At 35.3% G+C, this 16,806-nt stretch overlaps 1 long non-coding RNA gene across 1 annotated transcript in view; it reads right to left on the reverse strand.

Moving 5' to 3' along the window:
• Positions 1-321: 321 nt before the first annotated feature.
• Positions 322-16,806, reverse strand: part of LOC122893918 — a 73,354-nt gene continuing 56,869 nt past the window's right edge. The window contains exon 4 of the long non-coding RNA XR_006381720.1: positions 322-556. This is a non-coding gene — a long non-coding RNA (uncharacterized LOC122893918). The remainder of the gene's footprint in view (positions 557-16,806) is intronic.

Genomic DNA, 16,806 nt, shown 5'->3' on the forward strand with positions numbered 1-16,806 from the left:
CTATGAGGCCAGCATTACCCTGATACCAAAACCGGATAAAGACACTACTAATATCACTGATGAACACAGCTGCAAAAATCCTCAACAAAATACTAGCAAACCAAATCCAACAATAGTTTTAAAACAAAACAAATCAATACCTTTACCACAATTGAGTGCAATTTATTCCTGTGATACAAGGTGCTTGCTTCGGCAGCACATACACTAAAATTCCTGTGATACAAGGGTGGCTAAATATTCATATAGCCATTATAGATATAGATAATAGCCATCATACATCACATCAACAAGAAAGGATTAGAACCATATGATCATTTCATCAGATGTAGTAAGAGCACTTGACAAAGTACAATATCCATTCTTGATAAAAATCCCTCAATAGAGTAAAGATAGATGGAACATATGTTAACATAATAAAGTCCATATGTGAAAAACTTACAGCTAATATAATCTTCAGTGGGGAGAAAATGAGAGCTTTTCTTCTATAGTCAGGAACAAGACAGGGTGTAAACTCTCACCACTTCAATTCAAAAGACTAAGGACTCTCCCAAAAAAACTGAAAAAAAAAAAAAAAAGAACAGATAAATAAATTCAGTAAAATCACAGGATAAAAAACTAATATACAGAAATCTATTGCATTTCTATACACTAATAATGAGGCAGCAGAAAGAGAAATTAAGACAACAATCCCATTTACAATTGCACCAAAAATATAAAATACCTAGGAATAAAAGGAGGTATTAATCAAGGAGATGAAGGAGCAGTACTCTGAAAACTGTTAAACACTGTTGAAGGAAATTGAACACAACACCAACAAGCAGGAAGACATTCTATGCTCATGGATTAAAAGAACAAATATTGTTAAAATGTAAATGCCACCCAAAGCAATCTTCAGATTTAATGCAATCTCTATCAAAATACTAATAGCATTTTTCACAAAACTAAAACAAAGAATCCTAAAATTAGTATGGAACCACAAAAGACTCCAGATAGCCAAAGTAATCTTGAAAAGGAAGAAGAAAACTGGAGATATCACAATTCCAGATTTTAAGACATAATACAAAGCTGTAGTATTCAAAACAATATGTTATTAGCACAAACACACACACATAGATCAATAGAACAGAATACAGAGACCAGAAATAAACTCACAATTATATGGTAAGACAATTTTCAACAAATGAGGCAAGAGAAGACACAATGGAAAAAAAAATCTTTGCAACAAATGGTGTTGGGAAAACTGGACAGCTATATGCAAAAGAATGAAACTAGACCACTTTCTTATGCCATACGCAAAAACAAACTCAAAATGGATTAAGGACATTAATGTGAGGCCTGAAACAATAAAAATCCTAGAAGAAAGCAAAGGTAGTAATTTCCCTGACATTGCCAAAGCAATATGTTTCCTTAGGCAAGGGAAACAAAAACAAAGATAAACTCCTGGACCACATCAAAATAGAAAGCTTCTGCACAGGAAAGGAAACATTCAACAAAGCTAAAACATAACATACTGAAAGAGATATATTTTCAAATGGCACATCCTACATCCAAAATATATGAAGAACTTATACAACTCAACACCAAAAAAAAACACAAAAAAAACACCAAATAATTGAATTGAAAAATGGGCACAAAGACATGAACAGACATCCTTTCAAAGAAGATATCCAGGTGGCCAACAGAGATAAGAAAACATGCTCAATATCACTCATCATCAGGGAAATGTAAATCAAAACTACAATGAGATATCACCTCACATCTGTCAGAATGGCTAAAATCAACAACACAAGAAACAAGTGTTGGTAAGGATGTAGATAAAAAGGAAACTTCATGCACTGTTGGTAAGAATGCAAATTAGTGCAGTCACTGTGAAAAACCAGCATTGAGGTTCTATAAAAAATTAAAAATAGAATTAATATATGATCCAGCCATTGCACTACTGATTATTCACACAGAGAAAATGAAAACACTAATTGGAAAAATATATGTACCCTTACATTTATTGGAGCGTTATTTACAATAGCCAAGATATGGAACCAACTGAAGTGTCCATCAAAAGATGAATGGATAAAGAAGAAAGAGTATATATAGGTAGCATACACACACACACACACACACGTGTGTGTGTGCGTGTGTATATATATATATATATATATATATATATTACGCACATGCACACACACACACACACAAATTGGATATAACTTAGCCATAATAAGAAGAATGAAATCTTGCCATTTGAAACAATATGCATGGATCTAGAGAGTATAAAGGTAAGTAAAATAAGTCATACAGAGAAAGACAAATACCATATGTTTTCACTCATATGTGGAATTTCAGAAACAAAACAAATGAACAAAGACAAAAAGAGACAAACAAAAATAGACTTTTAACTATAGAGAACAAATTGATGCTTACCAGAAAAGGTGAATGAGGGGATGGGTAAAAAAGATGAAGGGGATTGAGAGTACACTTACTATGATGAGCACTGAGTAACATATAGAACTGTTGAATCACTATGCTGTATTCCTGAAACTAATACAACACTTCATGTTACTTCTATTGGAATTTTAAAAATAAATTACAAAATTATTTTTTTAAAAAATGTTCTTTTTCCTATGTTACTGGAACCTCATCTATTCTATCTCCAATTCACAGATGATTTAATTGAAAATCAATTACTGAGGGTTTTGAAGGGGTAGGGGGGTAGGAGGTTGGGGGAGCCAGGTGGTGGGTATTATGGAGGGCACGTACTGCATGGAACACTGGGTGTGGTGCATAAACAATGAATTCTGTTACTCTGAAAAGAAAAAAAAAATTATACCATTGGTTGTATTTCAACACATATTATTTAATCCTCCTATGTTCTTAATGAAAAATTAATATGTATATATAGTTACACAGTACCCCATCTCCCAGTTTCAGAGAATTTTAGCCTAACTTAGATAAGCAACAATTAGCAAACACAGATGCCCAACAACAATTGACCAACCTTGCCCCTAATATCCACCAGTACCTTCTCCCCAAAGCTCACACAGAACTTAAAATTCCTCCACCTTTAGTTTCAGTACAGTAGAGTTCAATCTCTCTCATTAATTACAACAGTCTTAAATAGCTTTCCTTTTTTTTGTTTCACTTGTCCAATGCAATTTCTTTTCGACAATTGTACTCCAATTATTATTATTACTTATGTATACTCACCATTAGCAGTATTCAAGAGTTCCCATTTCTCAACATGATTAAATAACATCACAAGGTTGATCTTTTAAAATATTTTCCAGTTTTGCACATGTGAAATGGTGTATATCCCTGATTACCAAGGAGTTTAATATCTTTTCATATGTTTATTAGAAACACTATTTTCCTCCTATATGAAATCTCTGTTCATATGCTATGCCCATTTTACATGTCACTTGTCTTTTCTCTTTATTTATCCTGAATACTAATCCTTGTCAGTAATATGTCTCAAATATAATTTGATCTAGGCTGGCTTGATGACTGAGTCTGTCATAGTCTCAATATAATTTATCAGAAGGAATTCCAAGCTGGCAACATAAGATCTTGTTCTAAACTATGGTTCAGATAGCAGTAACATAAAATCACTTGTCAAGGTGCTAGGGAAAAAAACTGTCAGTCTAGAAATTCATACTCTGCTAGAAATTATCATCCAAGAGTGAAGTCATAACAAAAATTAGATGGCGGTGGTAATTTTCCTGATGCTTGTCTCTTTTAATAAACCATCAGTTAATATGCCACAATTCTTTACAACTGAGATTCCATTGGCATTTCACAGTTTACATGATGTAGATATTCCTTTCAGGGGGAAATGTCTTTAAAATGTAACTCTATCCAAGTATGAAAATAAAATGAGTTTCTGTTTTCCACAAAGGAATTAATAATGTTAAAATAAAAATTCTAATTTCTCCAATGAACAATGATATATAATCAAAATTCACATTGTATATTAACCACCATTTTTATCAATACCTATTCCTTTGATTTAGAGCCATTACTGCCTTCCTAAAAGCTATCTATTTAATCAAATTTTATATATAGATAGATAGATAGATATCTTATTATTTGACCATGTACCTTAAAATCACTGCCTATTTTGATTTTAATAAAGATATTTAGTTTTACCTAAGTTTTCACACTGCAAATTTGTTCCATTGTTATTTGGGGATTTTGGGTTTGGGTTTTTGGGGGTTTTCTTTCTGGTTTTTTTGGGGTATGTAGAATGCCACATATAACATAAAGTGATTGTTTTTACTCATGACCATTGTCACCAATTTTAAAGATAATATAAAGCAAACAAAACATGATGAAGTTTTCAATAAAATGCTAAGATTTTGGCAACTTTGGGAAATTGTTTATTCTTCCTCATGTAGTATATAGAATAGGGAAATGGAAAGAATGTTCCGCTATAGAACTTATTGATAATTCACATAGCACATTTTACAAATTGCATGTGGTTTTTGTCTCTATTTAATGTATGAGTAAATAGTTCCAGTTTGAAGATAAATCTATTATTTCAAAGGAAATAAATTATTAGGAGTATCATAAAAGCACTAGTTTTTTTATTGCAGATACAAAATGTTTACCTTAGATATAAGAGTAACTGACATAAAACTATTATATCAAGATTAGGAAGCACAGTTTCTAAAAGGTTTCTCTTGGGGTGCGTGGGTGGTTCAGTCACTTAAGTGACTGACTTGATTTCAGCTCAGGTCATGATTTCACAGTTGTGAAATTGAGCCCCATATCATGCTTCATGCTCAGCCTGGAGTCTACTTGAGATTCTGTCTCTCTCTCTCTCTCTCTCTCCTTTTGCCTCTCCTCCTGCTTGCTCACTCTTTTCTCTCTCTCTCTCAAAATAAATACATAAAATCTTTTTTTAAAAAGGGGTTTTTCCCTCCCTTTTAGAAGTAATGAATTTAAAAAGGAATTGTATAATAACAACGAACACTTACATACAGCACTGTTTTAAATTCTTTCCACAGACCAACTCAATTAATTCCGCTATAACTCTTAAAAATTAATAATTTTTCCAAATCCCATTTAACAGATGGAGAATTGGTAGTACAGAAAAATAAAAGGCTTGCCTAAAGTCACACAGCTAAGAAGGGGGAAACCAGAGTTGAAATTCAGGCATCCCATACTTAATAGCAGTCACACAATACTGACTCCACTACCTTACCATGTTCCATGGCAGAATCAATCCTTTCACCTACTGTTAATATTTAATAAGGGCTTGGAATTTTTTATTCCATGACTAATATAAATTATAAAATCCAAATTAACTCAGTAATATTAAATTCAAAATAAAATAAATTTTACAAGTAAATTGAAACTTGAAAAATATTAAATCATAGCAAGGAGGATCATTCATTCTCAATTTTCCCAGCAACTGAACAAGTAATGGATATCCTTAACTCAGAAAACAAATGAAATTGTTCACCATTTTTTCAAGGTCATAATAGAAATTCATAAGAAACTCTGTAATCTCTTTGTATCACCTACACACAACCAAAATCTGAGAAGATTTATCAATAGCAAATCCAGACATATTCATAACTTTTTTTTTAAGATTTTGTTTATTTATTTGACAGAAATCACAAATAGGCAGAGAGAGGCAGGCAGGAGTGGGTGGGAAGCAGGCTCCCTGCTGATCAGAGAGCCCTATGTGGGGCTTGATCCCAGGGCCCTGAGATCATGACCTGAGCCGAAAGCTGAAACTTAACCCACTGAGTCACCCAGGCGACCCCATATTCATAACTTTCAAGGTTGGTTTGAAATCCAAGCAGCTGCCAACCCTTCAAACTATAATTAAGCTCTTATAAATAAGACAAGCCTCGTGCTTGTTAACAGTCTTCCCAATGTCTACCAGTACTGGGCTAGCACACAGGATTCAGCAAAGGAAGATGAGGGACTGGACCCTATCTCTATCTATGCCACATCATTTCTCTAGAGCTCAGTTTCCATGGCTCTAAAATATGCACCAATATAGCCAAGATCTTTTACCTGGCTAAATTACAATGAAGAGCCCATGAGATACTCACAGAGAAGAGCTTTATAAAATGTAAACAGAACAGCCAATTCCGCTAGGGGTAACTGCGGCTACTATCATTACTAGGTACATCTCCTTCAACTGGTCTCAAAAATTTTAACGTAAGATGTCCAAAAAATATTATTAATATGGTTGTGTTAATTTCCTATCATGGTAACATATTAATGCAAGCAGAGGTGCAAAACAACACAAATCTATAATCTTGCAGTTCTGGATGTGAAAAGTTTGAAACGGGTCTACTGGTCTAAAAATCAAGGTGTCGGGCGCCTGGGTGGCTCAGTGGGTTAAGCCGCTGCCTTCGGCTCAGGTCATGATCTCAGGGTCCTGGGATCGAGTCCCGCATCGGGCTCTCTGCTCAGCAGGGAGCCTGCTTCCCTCTCTCTCTCTCTGCCTGCCTCTCTGCCTACTTGTGATTTCTCTCTGTCAAATAAATAAATAAATAAATCTTAAAAAAAAAATTTTTTTAAAAAATAAAATAAAATAAAATCAAGGTGTCAACAGAACTGTGTTCCATGCTAGACACTCTAGGGGAGAATCTGTTTTCTTGTTTTTTCCATCTTCTACAAGCCACCTGCATTTCTTGGCTGGTCGGCCCCCCTTTGTCTTTAAAGCCAGCAATGGCTATGTGAGTTTTTCTCACATTGCATTCACACTGATAATGACTATTCTGCTTCTCTTTACACATTTAAGGACCTCTGAGAGTACACTGGACCCACCTGAATAATCCAGAATAATGTCCTTATTTTAAGGTCAGCTGATTAGCAAACTTAATTCAATCTTCAATCTTAATTACCCCCTGCCATGTAATGTAACATACTCTTAGATTCTGGGGATTAGGATTACTTTGGAAAGTCATTGGTCTGCATGTCACATAGTGATACACAACTTAATTTTTATTTTTTAAAGATTTTATTTATTCATTTGACACAGAGAGAGAGAGAGACAGAGAAAGCAACAGAGATAGCAAGAGAGAGCATGAATGGGGAGAAAAGGGAGAAGGAGACTCCCTCCTGAGCAGGTAGCCTGATGTGGGGCTTGATTGCAGGACCCTGGGATCATGACATGAGATGAAGGCAGACATTTAACAAACTGAGCCATCCAGGTGCCCCAGTGATACCCGATTTTAATCTTCCATGGATAATTTGTGGTTTCATTTTGTATTAAATATATCTAACTATCACCCCACAAAAAGGAAACATTAACATTCTTCCTTTGACAATAAAAGAAGGTAATATGTATTTCTACTCTTTTCTGATTATAGTGAATTAAATTATATCAGCCTATTTGAATAAAATGGTCCAATAAAGGTTAATATGTTGGTACATGTTCTACAATAAACGAGAATATGTTTAGAAGGAAGTTGTTAGATGTACAAATGTCAATAGTTCTTCCTTTGTTCTAAGATCCAAAATAGTGTGTATTAAAATATATTTTAAAAAATCATTTCCTTAAAATCTCTTTGCTTTGATTAACATTAGATAGGATTTTAAATCTTTTTAAAAGGCTAAATAGATTTACTTTTAAAACAAAGACTTTCTTTTCAACACTTCAAGTAAAAAGACTATGAATTTCATATCTTACAAAGTTAATATAATTTTCATCAGTTGAAGCTTAGGTCAATTTCTAAACCTTGAAAATAAATGAAATGATAAATAAATGAAACACCAAATCAATCTGCTTGGTCATGGGAATTCATCAGAATTCAGTTTTGTTCTTTGACATTAACCTTTATTGATTTGGCCATTTTAACAAATCAGTTCCTTTTCTCATACCTTCAATTTTATGCTTCACTATTTCTGGGATTAAATCTCTATAAAGTCATAATATTAGGTATTTTCATAGTATTTGCTTTAGGGGAAAAATCTATATTATAACAATTCTTAACCTTAAAATTATTCTTTTAGGAAATCTTTGGAAGGACTTTTTGGAAAATCTAAACCTCTAATAGACCTGTTTAAATATGTCCTTAACAATATTAAATTTCTCGACTGGTAAAAGTTGGGACAAAGATTCTTCCCATAAAATATTTACTCTTTATTTACATTTTAAAAACATATTTCCTGGCATGCCTGTGTGGTTCAATGGGTTAAAGTCTATGCCTTCGGCTCAGGTCATGATCCCAGGGTCCTGAGATAAAGCCCTGCATCAGACTTTCTGCTTAGCAAGGAGCCTGTTTCCTCCTCTCTCACTGCCTGCCTCTCGCCCTACTTATGATCTCCGTCTGTCAAATAAATAAATAAAATCTTAAAAAAAAAAAAAAATTCCCTAGCTTAGAAGATTGACTCTTCTCAACGTATCTAGAAATTAAGGTTAGCAATGAGAAAATGAACAAGCAACTAAAGAATGCAGAAATAACTGAGCCAGATTCTTATTTCTTTATATACAGAACACGATGAAGGTTCCAAACCTTTGTTTCATGGGTTTTCAGCATCAGAACTCAGTTTTACAATTTCTTTAAAAATTAGTAACTGGGTATTTCTAAGACTTTTATCTTGATATTCCAAAGATTAATGATCATTTATATAGACAGCCTTGTAAAACTAAAAAATATTCCCTTAGATTAAGAGCTATGTGTTAATAGTAACCATTATCCTTTATTTTAATATGAAGAGTAATAAACATAGATTTAGAATATTATATTGCATTTGAGAGGAAAGTTAGCAGCTGTATCTTTTAAAAAAAAAATAAAGAATTCAGTTGCATAAGACAGTAAAATTTCCCACACTGTTGTTCATAACACACTAGAAAAACTTAGTGGTCATGAGGTACAAGAACTTACAGATGTTCTCTGTCTTTAAGTAGAATCTATGTCTGCAGATGAGGATTGGTACATGACATTTACAATATTTCAGGATTCAACCAATTCATGATTTCAAAAAAATTTCTTTACCTTTTCTTTCTTATTGTCTCATGGACACCACAAACCAAATCAGATTCATTCCTTCTGGTCGGGCCTGGTTAGTACTTGGATGGGAGATTCATTCCTTCTACAAGATCTCTTTGCCACACAAATACAGAAGATTTGTTTGTTTGTTTTTTTTAATTATAGTTGACCCTTGAACAGCACCAAGGTTAGTAGTGCTGAACCCCTGCACAGTCAAAAATCCACATGTAACTTTTGACTCCCGACAAAAGCTTAACTACTAATAGCCTACTGTTGACTAGAAGCCTTACTGATAACATAAACATTCGATTAACACATATTTTCTATGTTTTACATATTATATACTGTACAGTTACAACAAAGTAAGCTAGAGAAAAGAAAATGTTGCTAAGAGAATCAAAGACAAAATACATTTACAGAACTATACTGTAAAAAATCCATGTATAACTGGACCTATCCAATCAAACCCATATTGCTTAAGGGTCAACTGTATTTAAGGGAAGATTCACATATAATATTCTCACTTGATCTAGTAAGCATTTAAATATTCAATATTATGTTCTCCCTCTAATCACTTACAGTAACTCTCATGGGATGGGTTCTGAGAAAGAATCCAAGCTTAATGGAGAAGGGTTTTATACTTAGCACCTTTTTTAATAACCACAGGAGCCTGCTATGGAATCAATGCTCAGGTATAAAATATGTTACCTTGGTCCTAATGGTAAAGGAACATGAAATGCTTGGCTGAATGATATTACTAATATAAAAACATTTCATTTGAAAGTAAGTTAAATTCTCTTACCCCCATCCTATAATTGACAAAATAATTTGATATGCATTTTCCCACAAATAAACTTATTTCATCAAATGCTTGAGTGAAAATAATACACATGGCAAAATGCCAGTACTAGAGAGAGTACAGGATAGAGGAGACAATCTTATGATCTAGTAGACCAGTATTTTTTTGCATTCTGAAGATATGACAGACAATGCTTTATGAGTGTCACAAGAATGAACTCAAATAGGGCAAACATACAAACAACTATGTAAGACAGAAACCGATAAATATTATTATACTGAATTTTCAGTATAATAATATTATTATACTGAAAAAGAAAATTATTACAGGAGTTTGGACTCAGTAAATTTAGAATATCATGGAAAAATATATTTAGGCAGAGAAGTTAAAATAAATAAATTCAATACAGTAGGTACTGGCACAAACACAGACACACAGATCAATGGAACCGAACAGAGAGCCCAGAAATGGACCTAAAACTCTATGGTCAACTAATCTTCAACAAAGCCAGAAAGACTATCCAGTGGAAAAACGGCAGTCTCTTCAACAAATGGTGTTGGAAAAATTGGACAGCCACATGCAGAAGAATGAAACTGGACCATTTTTTTACACAATACACAAAAACAAATACAAAATGGATGAAAGACCTACAGGTGAGATAGGAATTTATCAAAATCTTTGAGGAAAACATAGGCAGCAACCTCTTCGATCTCAGCCACAGCAACTTCTTGCTAGACATGTCTCCAAAGACAAGAGAAAAAAAGCAAAAATGAACTTTTGGGACTTCATCAAGATAAAAAGTTTTGTACAGTTATGGACATTGGGGAGGGTATGTGCTATGGTGAGTGTTGTGAAGTAATCCTGATGATTCATAGACCTGTATTTCTGGGGCAAATAATACATTATATGTTAATTAAAAAAAATTTTTACACAGCAAAGGAAACAGTCAACAAAACTATAAGGTAACCCATGGAATGGGAGAAGATATTTGCAAATAACAGCAGATAAAGGGCTAGTATCCAAAATCTATAAAGAACTGAGGAAACCCAACAATCCAATAAGACAAAAACTCCAGTCAGGAAATGGGCAGAAGACATGAACAAACATTTCTCCAAAGAACAAATACAAATGGCCAACAGACACATGAAAAAAATGATCAACAGCACTCAGCATCATGGAACTAAAAATCAAAACCACAATGAGATACCACCTCACACCAGTCAGAATGGCTAAAATTAACAACTCAGGAAACAACAGATGTTGGCAAGATGCAGAGGAAAGAAAACCCTCTTATTCTGTTGGTGGGAATGCAAACTGGCGTAGCTACTCTGTAAAACAGTATGGAGGTTCCTCAAAAAGTTAAAAATACAACTACCCTACAACCCAGCAATTATACTACTAGATATTTATGCAAAGCATACAAACACAGTGATTTGAAGGGGCACAGGCACCCCAAAGTTTATAGCAGTAATGTCCACAATAGCCAAAATACGGGAAGAGTAGAGATGTCCATCAACAGATGAATGGATAAAGAAGATGTGGTGTGTTTAGGTGTGTGTGTGTGTGTGTGTGTGTGTGTAATGAAATATTACTCAGACATCAAAAAGAATGAAATCTTGCCATTTGCAATCATATGGATGGAACTAGAGGGTATAACATTAAGCAAAATAAGTCAGAGAAAGACAAATACCATATGCTTTCACTCATATGTGGAATTTAAGAAACAAAACATGAACACAAAGTAAGGTAGGGAAAAATAAAATAAGATGAAAAGAGGGAAGCAAACCATAAGAGATGCTGTAACTCTAGGAAACAAACTGACAGTTGCTGGTGGGGGGATGGGATAACTGGGGGGTGAGCATTAAGGAGGGTACTTGATGTAATGAGTACTGGGTGCTATATGCAACTGATGGATCACTAAATTCTACCCCTGAAAATAGTAATACAGTATATGCTAACTAAATTGAACTTAAAGATTTTTTTTAAATGAATTCATGCAACATAGGAATGGGAGTATTAGAAGATATGATATGGAAAACTCCCTAAAGTCTGAGAAGAAACATGGCAATAATGTCTTGAACTGGAACATGGAGGGAAGACTAAGTAGAGAAAAGCAGTAAGCATTTCATGAGCATGTGGAATTAGGAAGGGCGGCCTGTGTAGCCTGATGTTCAGATGTGTCTAACTGTACATCTTAAAGAAGGCCAATAAAGGAAGAAGGAGGAGTTTCTGGAAGAGAACAGTATAGGGTACAGTGGCTTTCACCTTTGCTGAAAAGACCTTGAGTGAACAGAGCTTAATGGAGCTGATTATCCAGTTCCTTGAGGCAAATTTTCAGATCCAAACCTAATGTTACTTCTTAGCAGAATTCAAAGAGTGAACTATGGGTCCCCAACATACAGAAAGATGAATAAGAGCAGGTATTCTTGTGGCCAGAAGACCAAAGACAGATGACATCTACAGTGTTTCACTTCAGGAGAAATTAGCTTTAACCAACATGAAAGTATGGAAATAAGAACTATGTAAATGATAATGAATGTTAACAAAGTATTGTTCATTGGAAGTTGGAGTCCCAGAAATGGATTCTTCATAAGAAATAACAAGTGTTGGGGCGCCTGGGTGGCTCAGTGGGTTAAAGACTCTGCCTCCGGCTCAGGTCGGGATCTCAGGGTCCTGGGATCGAGCCCGCATTGGGCTCTCTGCTTAGCAGGGAGCCTGCTTCCTCCTGTCTCTCTGCCTGCCTCTCTGCCTACTTGTGATCTCTCTCTGTCAAATAAATAAATAAAATCTAAAAAAAAAAAAAAAGAGGGGCGCCTGGGTGGCTCAGCGGGTTAAGCCTCTGCCTTCGGCTCAGGTCATGATCCCGGGGTCCTGGGATCGAGCGCCGCATCAGGCTCTCTGCTCATCAGGGAGCCTGCTTCCCCCCCTTCTCTCTCTGCCTGCCTCTCTGCCTACTTGTGATCTATCAAATAAAAAAAGAAAGAAAGAAAGACATAACAAGTGTTGGCAAAGATGTGGAGAAAGGGGAACCCTCCTGTACTGTGGGAATGTAAATTGGTGCAATCGCTATGGAAAATAGTACAGACATTCCTCAAAAAATTGTAAATAGAATTACCATATAATCAAGCAATTCCACTTCTGGGTATTCACTCAAAGAAAATAAAAACACAAATTCAAAAAGATAGGGGCGTCTGGGTGGCTCAGTGGGTTAAGCCACTGCCTTCGGCTCAGGTCATGATCTCAGGGTCCTGGGATCGAGGCCCGCATCGGGCTCTCTGCTCAGCAGGGAGCCTGCTTCCTCCTCTCTCTCTGCCTGCCTCTCTGCCTGCTTGTGATCTCTCTCTGTCAAATAAATAAATAAATAAAATCTTTAAAAAAAAAAAAAAAATTCAAAAAGATATACGTAGCCCTACAGTTACTGCAGCATTATTCACAATAGCTAAGATGCGGAATCAACCGAAGTGTCCATTGATGAATGGATAAAGATGTGGTATAAGTGTACAATGGATTATTATTCATAAAAATGTAAAATGGAATATTATTCATAAAAGAATGAAATCTTGCTATTTGCAAGGACATGGATGGAGCTGAAGAGTATTATGCTAAGAAAAATAAGTCAGTCAGAGAAAGACAAATAACATGATTTCATGAGAGACTGTGGACTCTGAGAAACAAACAGAGTTCTGGAGGGGAGGGAGTTGAGGGGTTGGGGGACCCTGGTGGTGGGTATTAAGGAGGGCACGTATTGCATGGAGCAGTGGTGTGGTGCATAAACAATGAATTCTGGAACACTGAAAAGAAATTTTAAAAAAAAATTTTTAACTTTAAAAAAAGTTAACCTCTTCAAAACAAAAATATAATTTCACTCGTATGTGGAATTTAAACCCTTCCTGAACCAAACCCAGTGCTGGAGCCTGTCTAAAAATGACAGTCCTAAGCCTGATTTAAAATAATGTATTTGTAATAAATGATCATAATCTACCATTATCACAAACCTCAGGAAAGCCAATTTTCTGCAGTATCTAATTTGGTAATATTTGTATTCAGTTCTAGGCATTACATTTGAATGGGATATTGGAAAAACAAAAGTTATCCTGAGAGTAACCAGAATGGTGACCGGTCAAGAAACTCTGTCAATAGACAAATAGCATTTCTTTGCAGAGATAGAACTTACGGGCAACAAAAAATTTATGTTCTGATATTTGAAGGATTGTCATGTGGACAACAAAAGTGGCAATTCTCTTCTGTTTCAGAGGGCATAAAAAGATTAAATCACATTTTAGCTCCATATAAGACACAATGTTAAAATAATGTTTCTATCTAGCCATAAAAGAGGCTTCCACAAAAACAAAGCTTTGTAAAGTATGATCAAGTTAGTTTAGTTTTGTGCCGTTGCAACAAAGAACCCCCAAATCTCAGTGGCACGCACACAAAAATGTATTTCTTATTTACACTACCTGTCCACTACCAGGAACCCTGATTACTGTAGCACACAGAGACCCCGGATAGCAGAGGTCCCACCATCCTACAAAACTGCCATCCGAAAACGTGTCTCCAGCAGTCATCATGGCAAGTAAACAGCTTGAATCGGAAATCAGCTCTTAAATGCCTGGAGATGATTCACATTGTTTCCACTTAAACTTCATTGGCCAAAGCAAGTTTATGACTATGTCTAATTTCAAGGAAATGGGAGAATGTAAAACCCCCAAGTGCGGGAAAGGAGAGGGAGGTCAAAAGTTTCAGGGTGGACCTGTAACACTGACCATAACTCTCAGTAGGATTTAATGAGAGATCAAATCATTGTTAGGAATATTATAGAAACGATTAGATCTCTTAGATCTCTAAGCCCCTTTAAACTTAGGATTCTGTATTCTAAATTTACCAGACAGTTCCTTTAGGATCAGGGGTTTTGTTTCTCAAGGTCAAATAAATAACTTTGGATGTCAAAATTCCCCTAAAGTAGGAAAATTATTATGCTCAGTGTTTAAATATACTGAGCTGAGATTACAAAGACTTGATTTGGAAGACTAAATACTGACAGGTCAACAGCTCTAACCCTGGTTAAGTCTGTTGTTTTGCTTTTTTTTCAAACACACATTATTGCAAATATTTACATTTGACTTCTATATAAGAATTGTTGATTTTCCGTAAAGTCTGATAACTGTTCTTCATGTTTTATAGAATTTACTTGCAAGGTTTTGACCAACTTTTCTGCCTTCCTCGGTAACAATGTAAGCTGAGCTAAAGGGGTGGCCTTAAATGTGGGCAGCTCCTTCCTGGTGGCTTGATTGTGTCTTTGACTGCGTTAGAGCCACTTCTTACAGGTTATGTTGCATTTATTCCAATCTACCCAGTTCATTTACCTGAAGACATAGCTTCAGAGCAATTATCCAGCTCATTTTTGCTCATTTTAAATTTGTTATGTATTCAATTTTTCTTTAACTTGTGTGTCAAATAAGGACAGCTATACCTTTTCAATATCTAGGATCTGGATCTGTAGTTCTGGCAGAGGTCTTAGAGATTGCTTAGTTCATCCCCTTATTTTAGAAACAAACAAACAAAAATAACAAAAGTTAATATTTATTGACAATTTACCATATACTAGGCCTTGGGCTAACTATTTTACATATATTATCTCAGTTAATCTTCACAATAGTCCAGTGAGATCGACACTATTATTATCTCCATTTTACAGATGAATAAATGAACTAGGATTAAGTATAGATCCATCATTAGTAGTTAGGAAAGGGTGATTTTCTTTTTTGTTTTCATTAAAACTCCTGCCTGTCAACCCCCCAAGCACTTTTCACCACTGGATGTGAGGCAGGAGGAATGCACAAATATGACTTCAGATGTTCAGCCACTACATGAATTCCCCACCACTTCAGGAGCTCTATATTTATACTGATTACATAGAAACTCCCTCCCTCATAATGTGTACAGGTATACACACACACACACACACACACACACACACCCTTGCCAGTGATGCCCTCATCAGTGCTTATGACATCTACTGCTGCCTGTATACCCTCCATATCCCTGGTTTCAGATCTCAACTCTTTTTCAAACCACCCAGGTACATGTCCTATAAACACGCAGAAAAAAACCTCAACCTTAATTAGAAATAACAATATGAAACATTTTCCCTTTATCAGATGGGCCAATATTAGAAAGAAAAAAATTGATACATCCTAGTGCTGGCAAGGACATGGATAAATAAGCACATGCCCTCATTCACCGTTAAGTACTGTGTTCATTTAGCTTGGGCTTTTTGACTACGAATCCTCCTCCAACGTTCAATAGTTCTTACATATCAATTTGAGAAAAGGTGACAAAACAATAACAAAGTCCAATATATGATCCAATGTATTAAGAGAATAAGGACTGGAGATATTCTAAACATTACCTTATTTGGGAAAGTGATAGGAAAATTAAATTGTATTTAAGCTTAGACCCCAGACTCCCTTACTGAGAAGTTTATGGAATGGTTTTTAGAGTCATGTCTGAAATATCTTCCCTAATTCTGATTAAAACCTATAAACTAATAATACTTATCTCTGGATGAAAAGGGTTATGTGATTTTTTTTACATTTTTCTTGGTACTTTTCAATATTCTTTAATTTTCCAATTCACTGACAATATACTTTATAATGTCAACAAGGAAATTTAAACAAATGCAAGCATTTTGTTGAATGAGTTAAACTAGATAGCACAAAAGCAAAAAGCAACTTTGTGGTTTTTGTAGATCTCATTCAAGGAGCTGTTACGTGACTTGCACAGTCAGACTGTCCTCCCATTGCTAGGGTCCACCAATTTAAGAACAGTCTCGGGGTGCCTGGGTGGCTCAGTGGGTTAAAGCCTCTGTATTCAGCTCAGGTCATGATCTCAGGGTCCTGGGATTGAGCCCCACATCAGGCTCTCTGCTCAGCGGGGAGCCTGCTTCCCTTCCTTCTCTCTCTGCCTGCCTCTCTGCCTACTTGTGATCTCTGCCTGTCTAATTAATTAATTAATTAATTTAAAAAAAAAAAAGAAGAAGAACAGTCTGCCTTTGTC

This window comes from Neovison vison, chromosome 13 (genome assembly GCF_020171115.1).
Source record: "Neovison vison isolate M4711 chromosome 13, ASM_NN_V1, whole genome shotgun sequence".
NCBI classification, from domain to species: domain Eukaryota; kingdom Metazoa; phylum Chordata; class Mammalia; order Carnivora; family Mustelidae; genus Neogale; species Neogale vison.